The following is a 23,147-nucleotide window of genomic DNA, read 5'->3' as shown; positions in this document are numbered from 1 at the left end:
TTCATGAAGCATGTCAAATAGTTGAGGTTCTTTATCTGGTTGAGGGACCCAAAACTTCGTTCCTGAAGAGTCTGGGCCATTGCTAGTATTGCTTGGATTGGGTTGTTGCTGTTTCCCGTTGACCTTCATCACAGGGCATTGTAAAGTAAGATACTCTGTAAGGCATGGTCTGCACTCCAAACACTCTTTTTTACACCCATTTTAGTAATTGTCCAATTTCCCTTTGGTATTGACAGATTCTTTGCTTCACCAAACATGAATCAGGATCCTGAACCTTCTCCTAGGACCATCTGTGCACTTTCTTGTAAAATCCTTAACAAGAATGCTGCTAAGTCTATGTAGCAAGAGTCATGAATAATAGCTGATAACAGATAAGGTGCTATGACTCATTGGATCAGATTCAACATTGGAGCCCCAGACCATGCAAGCAACTCTGTAAGTGTGCACCTTTGAAGACTTTGTTTTCATTCCTGACTGATTGATTGGGGATCCATTGGTGAATCCAACTTCTAAACCAGTGGTCAAGACAAAAATCCCTTGTAGCTGGTAGAGAAAGATTTTTATTTTTAAGATTTTGAATACAATCTAGAAGCTTGATTAGAGTCTCAGACAAACAGAGGTTGGGTTACAATGCTAGGTTTCTCTGTTTGTAAGAAGCTGAATGATAGTCCCAGACAAACACAAGTTGAGCTAGAGTCCAAAGTAAGCACCTGTGTGTGAGAAACTGGGTTAGGGTCCCAAGTTTCTTTCTTCTTAAGTATAAAGGTCCCGTTACTTATGAACATGGGAGCTTCTCAGTGGATTGAAAACCTCCTTGTTGAGCCCTTGCTGAAAATGTGCCCTTCCAACTCTGTCTGCTTCCTTTCTTCTTGACATGATTGTACTAATGATAATCTGGAACTTCAGTGGCCCCTTGGAAAACTAAAAACTTCCCTACTGGATCCTTAAACCGCTTCCTTGCCATCACAGCTGCTCCTGCTTCCTCCTTTATTGCTTTGGATCTTCCCTACAGTTCCCTTGAATCATTTTGTATGCCCTCCTGCAAGCCCATACCTCCTCCATCCCTCTGACCACCCTCCTAGACATTTTCCTTCCCACTTCAGCCCCTCAGCTCCCTAAAGCCACTTGAACTTTAGGCCCCCTACCCTCTACTGAAAGCTCTTGAGGGACTGAGGGACCCCCAAAGCAACCACCTCAGGCTGAAAAGAAAAATAATCCCATTAGGAAACAGCACTGATGTATCCACCCAGTTGGGTGAGGGAGACATCCAGCCAGCTGCTAAATGTTTCTTGAGTAACTGGCCTAAAATTTTCTCCGCAGACTCCACCAGATTATGTGTGAGGACAAAAGAAAATCTTAAAGGTCTCTTCCACCAATATTGGTAACCACATAATCAAAACTTGTCTCACTTGCCAGAATACTATTTAGATGAAAATATAAAGTGGAGATAAAACAATGAGATAGTCTTACTATGTTTTACTGAGTCAGGCTTAAATTTTAGAATAAAAGCCATAAGATCGCTATTTGCAACTGTCTTTAAGTTTATGTTGTTTCTTTGTGTATGTATATATGCATCTATGTTATGTATACATGAAATTTTTCTACCTAAGGATGATATTACCAAATTAATTTATAAAATCCCATAGACGAGTCCAATTCGAATTGGGTTAAAGATAAATGAGCACTTCTATAAATTAAGTATTCAAAAAATTCTCAGAAATGTAGAAACTAATCCATTTTTTTTAATTCACATGGTTGAAGATAATCTTTGGTAAATAAAGCTAGTTTTTCAAATTGTTGGTAAAATAGAAACAGGCCTTTCTTCAGAGTTGTCAGCAGTTAGTACAGTACAGACATAAAATTTTTTTCTACCTATATTTAGTAGTCAAATAAGCTTCTACTATCTCTACTAGATACTTAAGATTATAAAACCATAAATCCAACCAAGGGCAAAATTTACAATAAAAATAAATTGCTTGATGGATGTCAAGTACAGTCGAAAATTTTTGAAAAGGAAAAAAAAAAGGAAGAATCATACGTTTAACTTTGGGGCTCTTTGCTTCTGAGATTTTTTCCATACTTGCCTAATTTGTCAACAATGAAAATGACTTAAGATGATGGCTAGATTTTTTTATTTAGCTCATGAAATTTTCATTATCAGTTCCAACATAATTGATAAGCACAAGTGAATTAAATAGATGTTAGCGAGATAAAATTTATAAGTGATCTTATCAATAATATTGCTTTATAATATTTTGCTTCTTTACTTTTCCATTTACATTTTTAACCTCAGTTTTATTGAGATATAATTGATGTGTAAAATTATATTATTTTATTGTAACATTGTATTAGTACAATAAAATGATTTGTAAATGATTACCACAATAAGTTTGGTTAACATCCATCAGCTCACATAGTTACAAAATTTGTTTATCTTGTGATGAGAACTTTTAAGATCTACTCTCTTAGCAACTTTTAATATAAAATATATTACTGTTAACTACAGTCACTATGCTCTGCATTGCATCCCTAGAACTTATTTATCTTATAACTGGAAGTTTGTACATTTTAATCACCTTCACCCATTTTTCCCATCTTCTACCCATTGCCTCTGGCAACCACCTATCCGTTCTCTGTTTCTATGAGTTTGGTTTCTTTAGGTATCACATATAAGTGAGATCATACTGTATTTTTGTTTCTCTGTCTGACTTATTTCACTTAGAATAGTGCTCTCAAGGTTTAATCATCTTGTTTCAAATGGCAGGATTTGCTTCTTTTTTATAATTGATTAATATTCCATTGTATACATATACCTAATTTTCTTTATACATTTATCTGTTGATGGACACTTAGGTTGTTTCCAAGTCTTGGCTGTTGTAAATTACGCTTCAGTGAACATGAGTATGCATATGTCTTTTCAAATTAGTATTTTCATTTTCTTCAGATAAGTACCCAGAAGTGGAAATGCTGAATCATATGGTAGTTCTATTTTTAAATATTTGGTGGAACCTCCATGTTGTTTTCCATAGTGGCTACTCCAATTTACATTCCTACAAGCAGTGCACAAGGGATCCTTTTTCTCCACATCCTCACCAACACTTATTAATTCTTGTCATTTTTTTTTTATGGTCATGCATTTTATTTTATTTATTTGTTTATTTTGGTTATTGCAGTAACATTGGTTTATAACATTGTATAAATTTCAGGTGTACATCATTATACTTCTATTTCTGCATAGATTACATCAAGTTCACCACCCAAATACTAATTACAACCCATCACCACACACATGGGCCGAATTATCCCTTTCACCCTCCTCCCTCCTGACCCTTCCCCTCTGGTAACCATCAATCCAATCTCTGTCTCTATGTGTTTGTTTATTGTTGTTATTATCTACTACTTAATGAAGGAAATCATACAGTATTTGACCTTCTCCCTCTAACTTATTTCACTTTGCATAATACCCTCAATGTCCATCCATGTTGTCACAAATGCCTGGATTTCATCGTTTCTTATGGCTGAGTAGTATTCCATTGTGTATATATACCACATCTTCTTTATCCATTCATCCCTTGATGAACACTTAGGCTGCTTCCAAGTCTTGGCTATTGTGAATAATGCTGCAATGAACACAGGGGTGCAGGTATCTTTACACATTGGTGTTTTCAAGTTCTTTGGATAAATACCCATCACTGGAATAGCTGGATCATATGGTAGTTCTATCCTTAATTTTTTGAGGACTCTCCATACTGTTTTCCATAGTGGCTGCACCAGTTTGCACTCCCACCAGCAGTATATGAGAGTTCCCTTCTCTCCACATCCTCTCCAACATATGTTGTTTCCTGTCTTGTTAATTATAGCCATTCTGACGGGCGTGAGGTGATATCTCATTGTAGTTTTGATTTGCATTTCCCTGATAATTAATGATTTTGAACATCTTTTCATGTGTCTGCTGGCCATCTGTATATCTTCTTTGGAGAAATGTCTGTTCAGGTCTTTTGCCCATTTTTTAATTGGGTTGTTAGTTTTTTTGTTGTTGAGGTGCATGAGTTCTTTATATATTTTGGAGATTAACCCCTTATCAGATGTATGGTTTGCAAATATCTTCTCCCAATTGTTAGGTTGTCTTTTCATTTTGTTGATGGTTTCCTTTGCTGTGCAGAAGGTTTTTAGTTTGATGTAGTCCCATTTGTTTATTTTTTCTATTGTTTCTCTTTCCCAGTCAGACATGGTGCTTGAAAATATCTTGCTAAGACCGATGTCAAAGAGCGTACTGCCTATATTTTCTTCTAGAAGTTTCATAGTTTCAGGTCTTACATTCAAGTCTTTCATCCATTTGGAGTTAATTTTTGTGTATGGTGTAAGGTAAGAGTCTACTTTCATTTTTTTGCATATGGCTATCCGGTTTTCCCAACACCATTTGTTGAAGAGACTTTCTTTTCCCCATTGTATGTTCTTGGCTCCTTTGTCGAAGATTAGCTGTGCATAGATGTGTGGGTTTATTTCTGGGCTTTCGATTCTATTCCATTGATGTGTGTATCTGTTTTTGTGCCAGTACCATGCTCTTTTGGTTACCATAGCTTTGTAGTATATTTTGAAATCAGAGAGTGTGATACCTCCAGCTTTGTTCTTTTTTCTCAGGATTCCTTTAGCTATTCGGGGTCTTTTGTTGTTCCATATAAATTTTAGGATTCTTTGTTCTATTTCCGTGAAAAATGTTGTTGGAACTTTGATAGGGATTGCATTGAATCTATAGATTGCTTTAGGAATATGGACATCTTAACTATGATAATTCTTCCAATCCAAGAGCACGGAATATCTTTCCATTTCTTTGTGTCTTCTTCAATTTCTTTCAGCAATGTTTTATAGTTTTCAGTGTACAGATCTTTCACCTCTTTGGTTAAGTTTATTCCTAGGTATTTTATTCTTTTTGTTGCAATTGTAAATGGGATTGTATTCTTAATTTCTCTTTCTGCTACTTCGTTGTTAGTGTATAGAAATGCAACTGATTTTTGTATGTTGATTTTGTATCCTGCAACTTTACACACAGTCAACACAGTCCTGCCCCGTGTGTGCGCCCTGACCTCCCAACGTAGACCCAGTCTCTCCATGGCAGGAGCCCCACACACTCCACCACCACCCCACATTCTCCACCCCCTCCTTGTACACGCCCTGCCCCACTGAAGTGAGGCTCAGTTGCCAGGCTGCAGGGAATCCAGTCACCAGTGTATGTGGGCCCACAAGTTGCCTGAGGGCTAGTTGCTGGGTGGGGCCAGTCTCTAGGGTGGGCTGCCCGCCCTGGCTGAGCTGGATTAAATCAATGCTCTAGTGGGTGGGGCAGACCTGGGCTAGCAAGCCCCAGGCAGAACTCCAATGTCTTCTGTGTCAGCACACCCACACCAGGCCACAACAGTGGCCGCCGCCAATGTCCCAGTCCCCGGAGAGGTCTCACTTCTCAATGAGATGCACTCAGGGCCTATCAGGTGAGTCTCTTTCCACCAAAGCACTGTGCACCTTTCTTTCTGGTGATTTTAGGATGCTTTCTGAGGCAGGTGAGTTTGCGCACGGGCCCTTTAAGAGCCAGTTTTAGTTTCTTTGTGAACCAGCTTTTCTGGGGGTACTCCCCAATGTTTTAGTAGCAGGCAAAGTCAGATATTATGCGGCTGGTCTCGATTGTTCTGGGGCCACAAAATGCCCACAGCAGGGGTGCTCCCCTGCTCAGGGCCCTGTTCCTCCAGGGAGGCTATATACCTGTGGGCTGCTCCCAGGCTGCTGCGAAGCTGGCGGCTTGTGAAGGTGGCATTTTTTCTCTCCAGAAGGGAGTTTCTGCCTCTTCCACCTCAATTAGGATTGTCCGTTGTTGCAGAAGTTCCTCTTACACATTTTTCAGTTCTGTCTCAGGGGTAATTTTTCCACGAGTAGTTGTAAATTGGCTGTGTCCGCGGGAGGAGGTGAGTTCAGAGTCTGCCTACGCCACCATCTTGACTCCCCAATTCTTGTCATTTTGATAATAGCCATTCTAACAGATGTGAGGTGATATCTCATTGTGGTTTTGATTCTCATTTCCCTGATGATTTGTGATGTTGAGTATATTTTTATGTATTCATTGGGCATTTGTATGTCTTAGAAAAATGTCTATTCAGATCCTTTGCCCATTTTTTTAATCAGATTGTTTCCTTGTTTGGTTTTGCTATTGAGTTGTATGGTTCTTTATATAATTTAGATATTAAGCCCTTATCAGATGTATCATTTGCAAGTATTTCCTTCCATTCCTTAGGTTTCTTCTTTATTTTTTTTTGATGATTTTCTTTCATGTGCATAAGCTTTTCAGTTTGATTTAGTACCACTTGTTTATTTTTTTATTAATTCATTTATTTATTGGTGAGGAAGATTGGCCCTGAGCTAACATCTGTTGCCAATCTTCCTCTTTTTCCTTGAGGAAGATGGTCCCTGAGCTAACATCCATGCCAATCTTCCTCTATTTTGTGTGTGGGAGGCCACCACAGCATGACTTGAGGAGCAGTGTGTAGGTATGAGCCTGAGATCCGAGCCCACAAACCCCAAGCCACCGAAGCAGAGCGTGCAAACTTAACCACTACACCACCAGGCTGGCCCCCCACTTGTTTATTTATGCTTTTGTTGCCTTTGCTTTTGGAATAAGATCCAAAAAGTCATTACCAAGAACAATGTTAAGAAGCTTACTATCTATGTTTTCATTTATCATTTTTATGGTTTCAGGTGTTATGTTCAAGTCTTTAATCCATTTTGAGTTAATTTTTGTGTAAGGTGTAAGATAACAGTGGATTTCATTCTTTCGCATGTGGCTGTCCAGTTTTCCATCTCATGTATGACATCCCTTCTAATAGGTGTGAGGTTATTTCTCACTGTGGTTTTGATTTGTATTTTCCTAATGATTTGTGGTGTTGAGCACCTTTTCATCTATCTGTTAGCCACTTGTATATCTTCCTTGGAAATAAGTCTATTGAATTTCTCTGACTATTTTTTAATCAGATTATTTGATTTTTTTTTTTGCTACTGAGTTGTATCAGTTATTTATATATTTTGGATATTAACCCCCGTCAGATATACGATTTGCAAATATTTTGTCCAATTACTTTCCACTTTGTTGATGGTTTTCTTTCTTGTGCAGAAGCTTTTTAGTTGGAAGGAGTTTTGCTTGATTATTTTTCTTTTGTTCTCTTTGCTTTCAGTGTCAGTACAAAATGTCATTGCCAAGATTGATGTCATGGACCTTACTCATTATGCTGACTTGGAGGAGTTTTATGGTTTCAAGTTTTGTGTCCAAATCAAGTCAGTTTATAAAATTTATAACATTTCAATAATTGTTTTATAATGTTTTCATTTGTTTTATAATATGTTTTACGATAATTCTATTTAATAATATGTCTATTTAAAAATAATTTCACAAACCTTTTTGGTAGCTTAAAACTATAAAGCTATACTAACTTAAGGTAAAGAAGGATAATCTTTGAATATAAAGATTATTTCAAAATAAGATAAAATATTGAAACATTAGCTGCTGAATATGTTTATCTACTTTTGGTACCTTAATTTTAATGGTATAGAAAAGTCAAATATATTTTTTTCTATTTTAAATGTGAGAAAGTGTACTATGAAAAAGTCATATGCCTCTAGAAAATTATTAAATAATGTATTCACAGATTTGCTACAGAATGATAGTATGTGTCATCGAGTTAACAGCTGCTTGCTTTCTAGTTTTCTCTGTAAAAGAAAGGAGACCATTGGCTAAAAACTCTAATTATATATTTAAATGAAATTACTAGACTTAATACAGGTAAAGAAAAAAACCTCTAATACAGGAAGATAAGGCATCTTTTTGATAAGGAAAGGTATGAAGGGATGTTTTTCTAGAGGGAAAAGGAGAATTTTTTCCTAAAGTATAATGAATGATTCTTCCAGATTGAGAAAGAGGACAAGAGTAAGAAAAAAACTGAATGGATATTAGAAAAAAAGTTGTATAGGGATTGTGGGAGAGGAATCATGGAAAAGAAATCTTATCTTGTGTGGTCAAACCTGATCAAGATTGGGATGAATTTATTTATAAGATAACTTTTATAAGTTAGCCTAGAATTAATAGTAGAGTGATGCAAAATTAGAATTAGGCTCTCCCTCTCTTCTACAAAAGCAAAGTTTTTACGAGATTATTGGTATGCTCTTAATAAAAAATTAAGTTTTCCTTTTCCTATTTGGTATTCTGCCTGGGAAATCAATATTTTGTGTCTTAAAATAATTTCCTGTGCTTTATGTTTTGTCAAGTCACTGATTACTTAAGAAAACTGAGTCCTCTCAATATTAAAGTAACTAGAAGTTTTACAGCTGTGTAAATTCTTTATTTGCCTTTGAAATATTTCAGTTGTCACTTTAGTTAAATGGATGTTCTGTGAGCCTGTTTAGTCAAGTGTTCAAATATTTTGAAATTTTAGACACCTTCCCCAAATCAAATTCTAAATGGAGCCTTTTTGTCCTCAAACTAACTTTGAGATTTGCCAGAGGACCCCTGGATATTCTCAAAGGACTGGCCTCTCACTTTGTAAAATGGAGCTGCTAAACTAATTATATGTATTTGATCTGTTAGATTACATGAGAAGCATTGACAAATAGAAAATTATAATAAACCTTTTTAGATTATGTGTGTGTGGATATATGTTACTCATACAGGTATTCTGGAAATTGTATGAATTTCACAGAAATGTGTCAATACCCTCATTGTGCAGTTATGTTTATATGTTGTATATGACAAAAATAACTACTTTATCTTATTAAATGAACTCTCATCTGAACTTTCACCATGGCCTTTTTACGTCATTAGTCATTAACATTAACAGACAGTTATTGTTTTGTTTTGATTCTTCTCCAAAAGTGTTTACAAACACCTACAGGCAAGAATGCTACATGATGGTAACACTTGTAAAACTGTGAGACCACACCTCTGGACTGTGTAAGAATTTCCAGAAGTAATGAAGAAGCTCATGGATTCATGAAAATACTAACCCAAGATCTAGTAGAACAAATTAGTACAGGGGGATGAATGAACTGATAGGACAATTATAATTTTTATAAATTTTATTTAAACTTCAGTGTTTTTAAAAGTACTTTTATTTCCATATAGAAGGGAGTTTTTTCGCCTAAGCTACATGTAAGTTATAGTGTTTTGGTAAAATATACCTTTGTGAACAACGATGAAACAATTCCTATTTTCTCCGTAACTGATTCCTCCAGAATTCAAAAACTGTTAGTGAGTATTCTTACTTTATGGCAATATTTTTATTTTCATAATTTCAATAAGAATCTGCTCTCCTTGTTACAGAACACAATTGGAAACATTGGTTATATTACCAAGGCTTTAACTGGAATGTCATATTTGAGAATGATGTGCATGGAATCATATATGATCAGACAGATTAAAGGAACTAAGTTTGACTTTAATGAGCCAGTGCTTATAACACTCCCCTCTTGGAAAAATCAGCCTGTAGCTGTCTCATTGGGTTTCCCACCTTACAGGTCAGTAAGGAAGGTCACTACCTGGCAAGCTCAGGAATCTCAGGATATTCTTGGAACCTCTAGAAGAGAGAAATTCACCCAGTCTATAGGTATTATAGGTTAAATTGGGTGTCAGGCCTTTGCTTGGCTTCCTAGCTGCGAGAGGCTTTGAAAAGTCCAATCTGAGAGTCCTTATGAAAAGTTCCAGCAAAGCTGGAACTAAAGAGACCTACATTACCAATCACTCTTCTTGCTGTACATATGTAAATAATCAGACCACATTTAATGATATTAAACATTTTACAACCAAAATTAGTCTTACTTTGCTTATCTCTGATTGAATGGTGGCAACTGTAGGGAAAGAAATTATGTTTCAGTGGAAACTGTAATATACACTTTTGGAATCTGCCTTGCACCTTTTGCCAGTCCAAGCCAAAGCCTGAATTCTTCTAGTTTCTGTCAATATATGACTAGAACTCTCCAAATTAGCATTTCAAATTTTTCTTCCTTCTGACTTGGAATCATTGAGAACTATAACTGCCCTTCTTTCATGGCTCTGCAAGTTGAAGATAATTGGCTTGATAGAAACCTCAGAGAAATCACCACAACAGATTACATATGTAATCTGTAAGGCCAATTTATGTAATTCTTTGTGCCTTTGGGTCGTGCACTGGCCGAATCACATATATACCACTTTTATTTCATGATGCGGTATTTCAGTGCACTCCCAAATTTATGACTTGGTCAGTCACATAACACCCAGTTAATGATGGGAAGCTCTAGTTGCATGGTAACATGGTGGCCCATGGTCAAGTATTCAGTCTCTAGTAGGCACAGTAGCAGGTCAAGAGGCTGACAAATGCTCCAAACAAAATCCCTATCTGTCAGTGACACTTTCAGAACCACAGTTTTTCCTGAAATATGTGGCTCAAATGGCAAAACAGCTTGCACATCATGCTGGACCTGTTGTAGGGCCTTCTCTTATGCTCAGCCCAAAACTACCAGCTTTTCTTTCCTTTTTTTTTTTTTTCGTGAGGAAGAGCAGCCCTGAGCTAACATCCACGCTAATACTCCTCTTTTGCTGAGGAAGAACAGCTCTGAGCTAACATCTATTGCCAATCCTCCTCCTTTTTTTTCCCCAAAGCCCCAGTGGATAGTTGTGTGTCATAGTTGCACATCCTTCTAGTTGCTGTATGTGGGACGCGGCCTCAGCATGGCCGGAGAAGCAGTGCATTGGTGCGCGCCCGGGATCCGAACCCGGGCCACCAGTAGCGGAGCGCGCACACTTAACCTCTAAGCCATGGGGCCAGCCCACTAGCAGCTTTTCTGGTCACTGGTATTTATAACCACCTTGTTCTGCTACAAATTCTGTATTCCCTTTGCCTCAGCAAGCACCTCAGCTAGTCTTGGTTTCTTAGCTGGTTGAGTGACTCAAACTTTTATTCCTGAAGGGTATAGGTCATTACTAGTCCTGCTTGGATTGCTTTGTTGTAGTTTTCCATTGACCTTAATCACAGGGCATTGTAATACTAAGAGAAACAGTAAGGAATCTCCTGTATGCCAGCTTTACTCTTCCTTGCCTCCATTGTAGAGTAGTTCTCTAATTTACCTTTAGTTGTGACAAAGATTTTTTTACTTCATCCAACTTCAGCCAGTCTCCTGAAACTTCTCCTAGGCACATCTGTGCAATTTCTTGTAAAATTCTTAGCAAGAACCATGCTAACCAGTATAGCAAGTGTCCATCATCGTCTATATTTTATCACCCTCAATATCCAGTCGGGTTTCTCATTTTTCACCATACACCAAGTGATGTCTGGTAACTGTGCACTGTCTTCAGCAAGAATCTTGTTAGCTCAGTTTAGCCAAAATTGTCTTACACTTCATGTTACTGCCTAGTAATTTTCCATCCACTGACCACCAACAGGCTCCTTAGCTATAAAATACAACTTGTCCATGCTGTATTTGGAACTGAGCCCTGTTCTATATGAGGTCTCTTTTCCCCTATTGCAATAATCTTGAAAAAAACCCTGGTTTTTTCCTGCTTTAACTGTTGTGTATCTCTGGTTTATCTTTGACAGTTATGGTGCTGCAACTTGGATGGGATCAGATTCATCATTAGAACCCCAGATGCCTCACTCAGGATCCTAAGCATGCACCTTTCAAGACTTTTGTCTTCAATTCTGACTGATTGATTGAGGATCCTTTGGTGAGTCTGACTCCAAAACCATTGTATGACACAAATGTCCCTTGAAGCTGGTATTGGCAGATTTTAATTCCTAAAATGTTGATTATACTCTAGAATATAGGTTAGAGTCCCAAACAGAGAGATGCTAGGTTAGAGTGCTAGGGTTCTCAGTTTTTAAGAGGCTGGGTTAGAGTCTCAGGCAAGCAGAAGCTGGGTTAGAATCCCAAGATTTTCTGTTCATAATTATAAAGGTACCATTAGTTAAGAAAATGGGAGCTTCTCAGTGGACTGAAAACTTCCTTCTTGAACACCTGCTGACTATATGCTCTACCAACTCTTGCTTCTTCCTTCTTTTCAGTATGATTTTTCTAAGGATAATTTAGAACTTCAGTGGCCTCTTGGGAGACTGAAAATCTTCCCAAACTGGCTCTTTAATCCTCTTCCCTGGCATCACAGCTGCTCCTGCTTCCTCCTTTACTGCTTTGGATCTTCCCTTCAGTTCCCTTGAATCCTTTGATATGTTTCCCTTCAAATCCTTACCTCTTCCGTCCCTCTGTCTACCATGCCAGAATTTTCCCTTTCCAATTCAGTCCCTTAGCTTCCTACAGTCACTTGAGCTTTATGCCCCCTACCCTCCAGTGAGGGCTTTCAAGAGACTAAGGGACTCCCGAAGGCAATCACCTCAAGCTGAAAAGAGAAGTAAAAACCATTTGGAAAAAGAATTGGATGTTTTGACCACTCAGATGGGTTTTGGAGACATCAAGACAGCTTCTTGATATATCCTCAGTTACTGGCTTAGAATTTAGTCTGCAGCCTCCATCAGATTACATGCCAGGGCAAAAGAAAATGTTAACAGTCTCCTCCATAGATATCGGTAAACAGGTAACCTTAACTTGTCCCATGTCCCAGAACAGTCCACATGAAAATGTAAGTGGAGATAAATCAGTGAGATTGTATCACTATGTTTGATTGTTTAATGGCCAAATTTTAGAATGAAAGCTATAAAATCTCTGCTGGCATCTGTCTGTATGTTTTTGTATGTGTATACATATATATGCTTGTATGTTATGTACACATGACATTTTCTACACCTGGGTGATATTACCAAATTAATTTATAAAATCTCTTAAAAGCACTATATTCAAATTGGCTTATAGATAAATGGGCACATCTATAAATTAAGTATTTCTAAACTCTTTTTTTTCCCAGTAACTTTATTGAGGTCATAATGGTTTATAACATTGTGTAATCTCTTGGAAATATAGAAATATATTTATTATTTTAAGTTCACAATACCTGGGATAAACTTTACTAAATAAAGCTGGGTTTTAAAGTTGTTGGTAAATAAAAACAGGCATTTCTTCTAAGTTGTCAGCATTAAATTTAATTCGGACGTATAAATTTTTTCTAATCTAGGTTTAGTAGACAAACAACCTTATGTTATCTCTGTAGAAGTTTAAGATTACAAAACTATAAATTCAACCTAAGAACAAAAATATACAATAATAATGAATTGCTTACTTCATGCGAAACACAATAGTGGTAGAGAATCTTTACATGGTGGGGTTACTGAATCATTCATTCCTCAAGGGTCTAGGTCATTACTACTGCTTGGTTGAGGTGATGTAATTTTCTGTTAACTTTAATCACAGGGAATGGTAATACTAAAAGAAACCCTAAGGGATATCCTGTGTTCCAGACATACTCTCCCTTACCTCAATTGTAGAGTAGTTGTACAATTCCCCTTTGGTAGTGATATAGATCCTTGGCTTCACCAAATGTTAGGCTCATGAACTTTCTCCAAGGGCCATCTGTGCACTTCCTTCTAAAATTCTTAGCAAGAATCCTGATAAATCAGTTTAACAAAGGTATCTCATCCTCCATGTCTGATTACCCTCAATGTTTAATTAAGTTTCTCATTTTCTACCATCCACCAGGTGATGTCTGGTAAGCGTGGCCTGTCTTCAGCAACGATGTTTAGCCAAAATTCCCTTATATTTCGTGTTTATAGCTAGTAATTTTCCATCCACTGAGCCCCTCAGGCTTCTTGGCTCTAAATTTTGACTTGCACATGCTGTCTTCAGAATTGATCCTGGTTCAGTAAGGAAGATTCTTTTACCATAATAAAATAGTCTTGAATAAATCTGCTTTTACCACTTTAACTATTTTTCATCTATGAATTTTCTCTTACAATAGTCAGAAACAATCATCCTAGCCAGCACCCAAATGTCCTTCCTAGTATGTTGATTCACAGGCATGAGGAGCCCAATGTGGCCAGGTAGACATCTTAACTTCCATTCAGGGGACTCATTGTTTTCTGTTATGGTAGAAACATTTCTTCCTCTGGAACAAGAACTCTAGGTCATCAGAACCTAAAGTCAAAGAAATAGGAAGAAAAAATGATCCCACTCCCATTCCCATCCCTTGATTCTTGGACCCATGAATCCTGGATATAACATAAGAGCACCATATATTGGATGCTGATTCAGAGCGTATATAGCCTCCTGGAACCTTATTACAGCCCTGCAACACCTTGCCACCTAGCTGGCTCTGTAATTGAGTCTTATGGGCCCATCTACCATTCTGTGGAGCTAGTTTCTTCAGAATGATGAGGAACATGCTAACATAGTGAATTACATGTGCATAGGCCCTTGATCTGAAACAATGCTGTATGGTATTGTTTGACAATGGATAAGGCATTCTGTAGGTAAATAGATGGTTGTTTTGTTGACACATTGTCTGCTGGGAAGGCAAATTGGTATCCAGAGGCAAGGTGTATTCCAGCAAGGAGAAAACACTGCTGCTTCCATGATGGAAGCAATCTGATGTAGTCAACCCGCCCCCAGGTAGATGGCTGAACACTTAGTGCCATATCAGGAACTTAGTGTTGCTGTCTGCTGCTGGTTGATTGGGATCTCAGCTTTGGTAGTGGAAGTCAATGTTGTTGGGCCCATGCATGACCTCCATCCCTGCCACCATGGTCATTTAGTTCATGAGCTCTTTGGGAAATAACAGGGATGGCTTGGAAAAGATGCTGACTGGTATCCTCTGACATCTCATCCTATCCACTTGATTTTTGAATTCTTCTGCTGAGTAACCTTTTGTGGCCATTCACCTGGGACAAACATCTTCATGTTATTTTGCCCATTGAGAGAGATCTTTCCACATACTTTTCCCCCAAATTTCATTTTCAACAATTTTATGATCATGTTTCTTTCAAGTCTCTGACCAACAAATCATACCAATGGCCACAGCCCATGTATTGGTATATAATCACTTATATGATCATTTCAAACAATTAGTGATGATAAACCTTCTTAGGTTATAAGTGTGTAGATATATGTCACTAACACAGGTATTACAGAAATTGTATGAATTTCCTAAAAATCTGTCAATATCTACGTTGTCTGGTTATTATGTTAAAATATTGTATGCCACAGTAATACCTATGTTTTTATTCAATGTATTATCTTCAGAACTTTAACAATGGCCATGTTAAGTCATTTATCATTCATAGACAAATACTGTTTTGCTTTGATTCTCTTCTGAAAGTGTTTACAATCAGCAGCAGACAGGAATGCTCCGTGATGGCCTCACTTGAATAACTTTCAGACAATCCTTCAGGAATTAGTTAGAATTTCCAGAGGGAATCAGAAGCTGATGAGTTACTAAAGCTGCTAAACCCAGATCAAGTAGAGCGAGGGTTAGCTCTAAGGGGCTATATGAACTGATGTGGATGATAATGATTTTTTATAATTTTTGGTTTGAAACATTCTTGTTTTTTTTTTCTAAATTTAAGGAAAACTTATTCTCATATAGCTAGTAACTTCTAGCAATTTAGTAAAGTATACCTTTGTGAACAAAGATGCAACAATTGCTTTTTCTCCCAATCTGGTTCTTCCAGAATTCAAAAACTCTTAGTGAGTATTCTCATATTTTGGCAATACAGTTATTTGCATAAGTTCATAAGAATCTCTTCTTCTTGTAACAGAACACAATTAGAAACATTCGGTATATTACCAAGGCTTTTATTGGGAATGTTATATTAGACAATGATGTGGATGGAATCAGATGACCAGACAGCTTTAAGGAGCTAAGGGTGATTTTAAGGAGCCAATTCTCCTGGAAAACCAGCCCACATCTGGCTTATAGGATTGACTGCCTTACAGGTAAGTGAGGAGGGTTACTTCCTGGCATGCCAGGAACGTCAGGACCTTATAAGATCTTTGAGAAGAGAAAAATTCACCCAAATCTATAGATTTTGCAGTAAAAAATCTGGAGGCAAGTTCTTGACTTCCTAGCCTTGAGCAGCTTTGAAAGGTCCAATATGAGATTCCTTTTGAAAAGTTCTAGCAAAGCAAACTCAGAGACCTATGTGGTCAATGACTATTCTTGCTACAGCAATGTAAGTAATAAGACCAGTTTTGTGAGACTATGCATATTTTGCAAACAAATTAATCTTACTTTGATTATCTCTGATAGGAATGATGGAGGCTTTAGAGAGAAAAAAATCATGTTTCAATGGAAAATTATAATGGACTGTTTAGTCCCACCTTGAACATTTTGCCAATCCTTGACAAATCCTCAATTATTCCAGTTTCTTCTGATGTCTCCAAATTACCGTTTCCAATTTTTCTCTCTTCTGACTTGGAATTATTGGATTTTAAAATGGCCCTTTTCCCAAACTCCTGTAAGCTGATATAAAGGTCAAGGAAATCACTACACTAGATCATGTATGAGAAACCTCATGTCTTTTGTTGAAGGGGAAACTCAGAAAGTTAATCTGAACTCCTGATGTCATCACCACATTCATTGAAACTACAAACCAGGAAATCCATTAGACAGGCACTGCTGTTGTCATTCCTCTACTTAAAATGCTGTAAGCACAACATCTTGAAATCTTGACTGACTGCCCTCTGGAATAGGAAACTGGGTTTTTAACATTAATCTTTGTCTTTCTTTTAATTTCATAGAAACTCCCCTTCATTAAACACTGATGGCTGGCATCATCCAGCAAATATGCTCTACCCCCTGGTCTCAACGGATGATTCAGCAGGTCTTTAATGAATAAAAGGTAACTAAACAAAAAATGGAATTGTATTTTTAAACTTAATTTTAATTATATTTAAGATAAGAATGTTTCCTTTTGTCTTGAACAACATGGGGGACTGTCAAAGATCCATGCTTGACCAAACTTTATTCAGGCTCCTGAACCTTCCCCTAGGCCTACCTGTGCACTTCGTTGTAAAGCCTTTAGCAAGAACCCTACTAAGTCAGTTTATGCGAGTTCCTCCACAGACGTGAGGAACTCAGTATGGCCAAGTGGCAGTCTTAACTTCCTCTGGAACTAAGACCTCTAGGGCATCAGGAGATAAAGTCTAGGGAAGAGGAAGCCATATCAGGAACTCAGTGTTGCTGCTATCTGCTGGCAGATTGGGCGTTTGGCCTTGGTGAGTAGACGTCAATGTTGTTGAGCCCATGTATAATATGTAACACACAGACACCAGTGGATATATATATGAGGATATATACATGTGTGTGTATATATATGTATATATATATATATGTGTGTATGTAGGATATACATATGTATATATAGAAGGTAGATAAATAGATATATAGATATATAGCTAAATATAAGAGATTTATTACAGGAATTGTATGAAGGACAAAAGACCAACCTTATGCCATCTGCTAACTGGAGAACCAGGAAAGCCAGTAGTATAATTCAATCTGAGTCCAAAGGTTTGAGAACCAGGAAAGACCATGTGTAACTCCTAGTCCCAAGCCAAAGGCCTGAAAATGAGGGGCCCTTGGTGTAAGTCTCAGAGTTCAAAGGCCCGAGATCAGGATCTCTGATGTCAAGGACAGGAAAAGACGGACATCCAAGCTCTAGGAGAGGAGAAGGAATTTGGCCTTCCTTTGCTTTTTTGTTCCATGGTGGCCCTTTATTTCAAGTGGATGATGCTCTCCCACATTGCTAAGGGTGGATCTCTTTACTCAGTTTACTGAATTAAAGGTTAATCCCTTCCAGATAATCCTCGCAGACACACTCAGACATAATGTTTGGCCAGCTATCTGGACTTCTCTTAATCCTGTCAAGTAGACACATAAAATTAACCATCAAATGTCCACCCCTTGTCAACTTTATACCTATACTCATCCCTTTCAACCATACTTCATCTTCAACTAAAGACAATGACAAGGTCCTAATTCTGCCTAACATGATAAAATGGTCCTGCATACTACCAAAAACACACTAACCAATTCCCAGAAGAGGAGGTAAATTCCTTGAGGGATAATGTAAAATTAGAAATACTTAAATACTATGATATAAAGTCAGCACATCTCAATTGAACAGTTAAGGAAATAAGAAAGGATAGGATAAAAGGCTGTTTTATATATACATACACACATGTGTGTATACACACACATACAAACACAAATGTCTTCATAACAAAACAAGGAGAAAATATTTATGACAATTATACTCCTTTCTATAAACCATGGTCACATGGTTGTGGGTGGTATTTATAACTATATTCTGCTACTAACCATTCTGTATTCCTTTAGCTCAGCAAGCACCTCAGGGGTTCTTGGTTCTTTACTTGGTGTGGTGACTTAAACCTTCATTTCTGAAGGATCTGGCCATTACCAGTGTTGCTTGTATCAGGTTGTTATAGTTTCCCATTGGTGTTAATCACAGAGTATGTTTATACTAAGACACCCTAAGGAAAACTCTGTATTCCAAACATACACTTAAATACCTTGGATTTTGAGTAGTTGTCCAATTTCTCTTTGGTTGTGACAGAGATTCTTTGATTCACCAAACATTAGTCAATATCCTGAACCTTCTCCTAGGAACATCTGTGCATGTGCCTATAAAGTCCTTAGCATGTACCCACTTAGTTAGTTTAACAAGGGTCTCTCATCCTCCATGTCTGATCACACTCAATATTTAGTCAGGATTCTCATCCTTCACCACCCACCAGGTGATGTCTGATCAGCTGGCCTGTCTTCAGCAAGAATCCTGTTTGTCACTTTAGCTAGAGTACCTCTTACTCTTGATGTTTCCTTTTAGCAATTTTCCATCCACTCAAATTCACCAGGCTCTCTGGCTATAAATTCCCAGTTGCCCACGTTGTGTTCAGAATTAAGCCTGTTTCCATACTGAGATATATTTTCCCCTATTGTTGTAGTATTGAATAAAATCTGGTTTTACCCCTTTCAAACTCTGGTTTTTCTTTGACAGTTATAATGCCCTAACTCAGATAGATCAGATTCAATATTGGACCCCCAGACCCCAAACCCAGGACCCTAAGTGTGCACCTTGAAGACTCTGTCTTCACACCTTAGTGATTGATTGGGGATCTTTTGGTAAATTTGACTCCTAAACTGTTGGTCCAGACAAACGTCCCTTGAAGCTGATAGGACTTGATTTTGATTAATAGGAATTTGAGTATCCTCTAGAAGCTGGGTTACAGTCCCAGACAAAGAGAAGCTACTGGAGTGATAGGTTTCTCAACTATAAAGGTACAATTAATTAAGGACATTGGAGATAATCCGTGGACTGAAAATCCCCTTCTTGAACCCCTGCTGACTATATGTTCTGCCACCTTTTCTTTTTTTTCTTGTTGGCATGATTTTACTAAGAATCATTTGGAATTTCAAAGTACTCTTTGAGAAACATGAGATGCCAAAGGGCTCCTCTAAAACCTCTCCCTTCACATCACCTCTGCTCCTCCTACCTCCACTTACTGCTTTGGATCTTCCCTCTAGTTCCCTTGAATACTTTGGTATGTCCCCCTTCAAACCCTTAAATCCTCCATCTCTGTCAACCCTGCCAGCCTTTCTCCTTCTCACTGAAGCCCCTTAGCTCCCTACTGTCACTTGAACTTTAGAGCCCCTGGCCTCCATTGAGGTCTCACAAGGAACTATGAGATCCAAAAAGCAAAAATCATAGCCTCCATCAGATTACCTGTCAGGGCGAAAGAAAAGATTAACAGTCTCCTCCACAAATATTGCTAAATAGGTGTCTTTAACTTGTCCCATTTGCCAGAAACACAATTTAGATGAAAATATAAAGTGAAGATAAACCTGTGAGATTGTATTACTATGTTTTATTGAATCGGGACTAAAATTTTAGAATGAAAGCTTTAATATCTCTGTTTGCAGCTGTCTCTAAATATGTATGTTTCGTTATGTATATATGTACGTGTGTTATTAATATGTGACAGTTCCTACCTGCAGATGATAAAGTCCCCTTTACACTGGATATCTTTGGCAAATAAAGCTAATTTTTAAAATTGTTAACAAAATAAAAACAGGCATGTTTTCCTCATAGTTGTCAGTGTTGAATATAACCTAATAGCTTTTTCTACTTAGATTTTGTACTCAAACACTCTTCTGCTGTCTCTACTAGGTGTTTCAAATTATAAAACTATAAACCCAACCTAAGAAATAAAGGTACATTAAAAATGAGTTGCTTAACTAGAAGGATGTTCAGCTATGATGTACAACTATCTACTGGGGCTTTGGGGGAAAAAATAAATTAAAAAAAATGAGTTGCTTAATGTATGTCAAGTACAGGACTAAATTTAAAAGAAAGTAGAAGGAAGAGTCATATGTTATAACATTTTATGTTCTTGGCTTCTGAGAGTTTTTTGGTACTTGCCTAATTTCCAACAAGAAAAAATAGCTTAGGATAATTGCTAGATTTGAAATTATCATGACTAATTTACATGTAATTGTTAAGAACAAGTGAATTAAATAGATGCCAGTGGCGTAAAAATTTAGAACTAAACTTTTCAACAATGATTATGTTTAATATATCCTTGAAAATGGTTCCACAGAACTTTTTGTTGACTTTAAACATTGAAGCTATACTAAATAAAGTTAAATAATGGTAATTCATTGAATATTTATATATTTTCCTAATAAGATAAACTATTGAAACATTAATAACTGAAAAAGCATATGCCTCTAGAAAATTGTTAAATTATGTGTTCATCAATTTGCTACAGAATGATAGTATGTGCCAGTTAACAATTTCTTACATCCTAGTTTTCCCTGTAAAACACTGACACTATTGGTTAAAAATTCTGATCAATATATGTAAATGAACCTACTAGGCTAGTAAGTGTAAAGAAAAATAATTTCTAATATGGGGAATGTAAGGATAAAGAAAAAATCCTATGTATGCAAGGAAAGTAAGACTTGTTTTTAATAAAGAAATATATGAAAGATGTATTTGTGTAAAGAGAAGAAGACAATAATTTTGTCCTAATGTGGAAGGATTGCTTATTCCTGAATGAAAAAGAGGGAAAGGTAAGACCGATATAGAATAGATATTAAATTTAAAAAGTTATAGAAGGTTTGTGGGGGAAAAGTAATCTTGGAAAATTAATGTTACCTTGTGTGGTCAAAGCTGGCAAAAACTGGATAAATTTGTTTACAAGAAAGACAAAAGCAGAAGAAAGTTGTCTGCTTACTAAAACAACAAAGTTTTCTTAGATTATTAGTTTGCCATTAAGAAATTGTAAAAAAGTTTTTTTCTTTACTGTTTAAGTATTCTGCCTGAAATACCAAGATTGTGTGTCTTAAAATAATTTTCTGTGCTTCCTGTTGTCTTTATCAGGTCTTTGCTTACTTAAGGTAAGCGAGTCTTTTTCAATATTAAAAGAGCTAGATGTTTTACAACTATGTAACTTTCTATATTTGCCTTTGAAATCTTTTAATTGTCACTTTGGTTAAATGAATGACTAAGTATTGTTCTACAGTGATCTTATTTATTCAAATGTTCAAACTTTTTTCTATTTTTGACAACTTCCCAAAATCAAATTATAAATGTAGGTTTTTGACCTCAAACTAGCATAGAGATTTTTCCAAAGGACCCCTGGAAAATCGCAAAGGATTTGTCTCTCCTTGTAAAAAGGAGATGCTAAATTCATTAGATTTATTTAGCGTGTTGAATTATATGAGATGTATTATCAAATAAAATGTGATGATAAACCTTCATAGGTTATGTGAGTGGGAATATGTGTTACTAATATAGGTATTGCAGAAATAGTATGAAGTTCATAAAAATTTGCTGATACTTTTGTTGTCCAGTTATTTTATTAAAATGTTAACATGGTGCATAAATAACTGATTTTCCTTATCAAATAAACTTTCATCAGACTTTAACCAAGGCCATTTTAAGTCATTTGCCATTCACACGTAGTTATTGTTAGACTTTGATTCTTGTCTGAAAGCGTTTACAATCAGCAAAGAGCATGAAAGATCTATGATCATATTACTTGAAACTTTGAGAATGTGCCTCTGGCTTGAGTAAGAATTTTAAGAAGTAATGAAAAAACGGATGGATTCATAAAACTGCTAGCCCAAGATCAAGTAGAACAAGAATTAGATCCATGGGGCTGAGTAAACTGAGAAAGATAACTTCTTGTCAGGCCGAGGAAGCTCAGGATATTTGTGGGACATTGAGAACAGAGGAATTCACCTGAATTTATAAGTATTGCAGGAAAAGTCTGCTGGCAAGCTCTTGGCTTGGCTCCCTAGCCTCAAAAGGCTTTGAAAAGTCCAATCTGAGATTCTTTATGTAAAGTCCCAGCAAAGAAAACTCAAGAGAATTATGTGGCCTATCACTAATCTTGCTGCACTTATGTAAATAATCAGGTCAAGTTTAATGGCACTAGACTTATTTTGCAAACAAATTAATCTGATTTGATTCTCTTTGATAGAAATGATGGAGACTAGAGAGAAAAATTATTTCAATGGAAAACTGTGGCATACCCTTGTGGTTTCCTCCCTATATGTGTTGCTAGTTTTTGACAAGTTCTGAATTTTTCCAGATCCTGCAATATCTGGCTAAAACTTTCCAAATTAACATCTCTAATTTTTCTCCCTTCTGATATGGAATTACTGAAACTAAATCTACTCTGTTCCTGAAGGCTTACAGGTTGAAGCTAGATGACTTGATATAAACATCAAGGAAACAACCACAACAGGTCATGTATGGTCAACCACCTTCTCAGTTGTTCTGTGGGCCGCTCAGCAAGTTCGCCAGAACACCTGATGCCATCACCACAGACATTCAAACTTCAAACCAAGAAAGAAATTGGATGCCACTGCTATCCCCACTCCACCCTCTAAAGATATTTTGAGCCCAATATCTAGAAATATTCTTCACTGACTGCCCTCTGGAATAAAAAACTGGGTTTTTTAAATTAATCTTTTGTTTTTATTTCACTTTCATAGAAACTCCCCCTTCTTAAATACCTGACAGCTAGCACCATCCAGCACATACCCTCTACTACCTGGTCTCAACAGATGATTCAGCTGGTCTTTAACAAACAAAGAATGACTGAAGAAGAAATGGACTTATATTATTCAAAGGAAAGAATATTGTCTCTTATTTCCCTGAAAAAGCAGAGATACT

The 23,147-nt window shown here is 36.9% G+C and overlaps 1 protein-coding gene across 10 annotated transcripts in view; it reads left to right on the top strand.

Moving 5' to 3' along the window:
* Nucleotides 1-22,939, top strand: part of LOC147917653 (uncharacterized) — a 151,716-nt gene extending 128,777 nt beyond the window's left edge. For 4 of the 10 annotated variants that reach the window (XR_015551610.1, XR_015551611.1, XR_015551613.1 and 1 more), the window contains 6 exons: nt 237-435; nt 7,212-7,311; nt 11,601-11,728; nt 15,699-15,876; nt 16,681-16,781; nt 22,660-22,939. The gene's annotated coding sequence lies outside the window, so the exon portion shown is untranslated. Of the gene's footprint in view, nt 1-236; nt 1,112-7,211; nt 7,312-11,600; nt 11,729-15,698; nt 15,877-16,680; nt 16,782-21,344; nt 21,362-22,659 lie in introns of those variants that run through there. The other 6 variants (XR_015551606.1, XR_015551609.1, XR_015551607.1 and 3 more) reach the window with 5 other exon arrangements.
* The last annotated feature ends 208 nt before the right edge of the window (nt 22,940-23,147 follow it).

Source organism: Ceratotherium simum, chromosome 3 (assembly GCF_057802395.1).
Source record: "Ceratotherium simum simum isolate JZ-2026a chromosome 3, ASM5780239v1, whole genome shotgun sequence".
In the NCBI taxonomy this organism is placed as follows: domain Eukaryota; kingdom Metazoa; phylum Chordata; class Mammalia; order Perissodactyla; family Rhinocerotidae; genus Ceratotherium; species Ceratotherium simum.
Note: the sequence above shows the minus strand (reverse complement) of the source record. Positions and strands in the feature narration are given on the sequence as shown.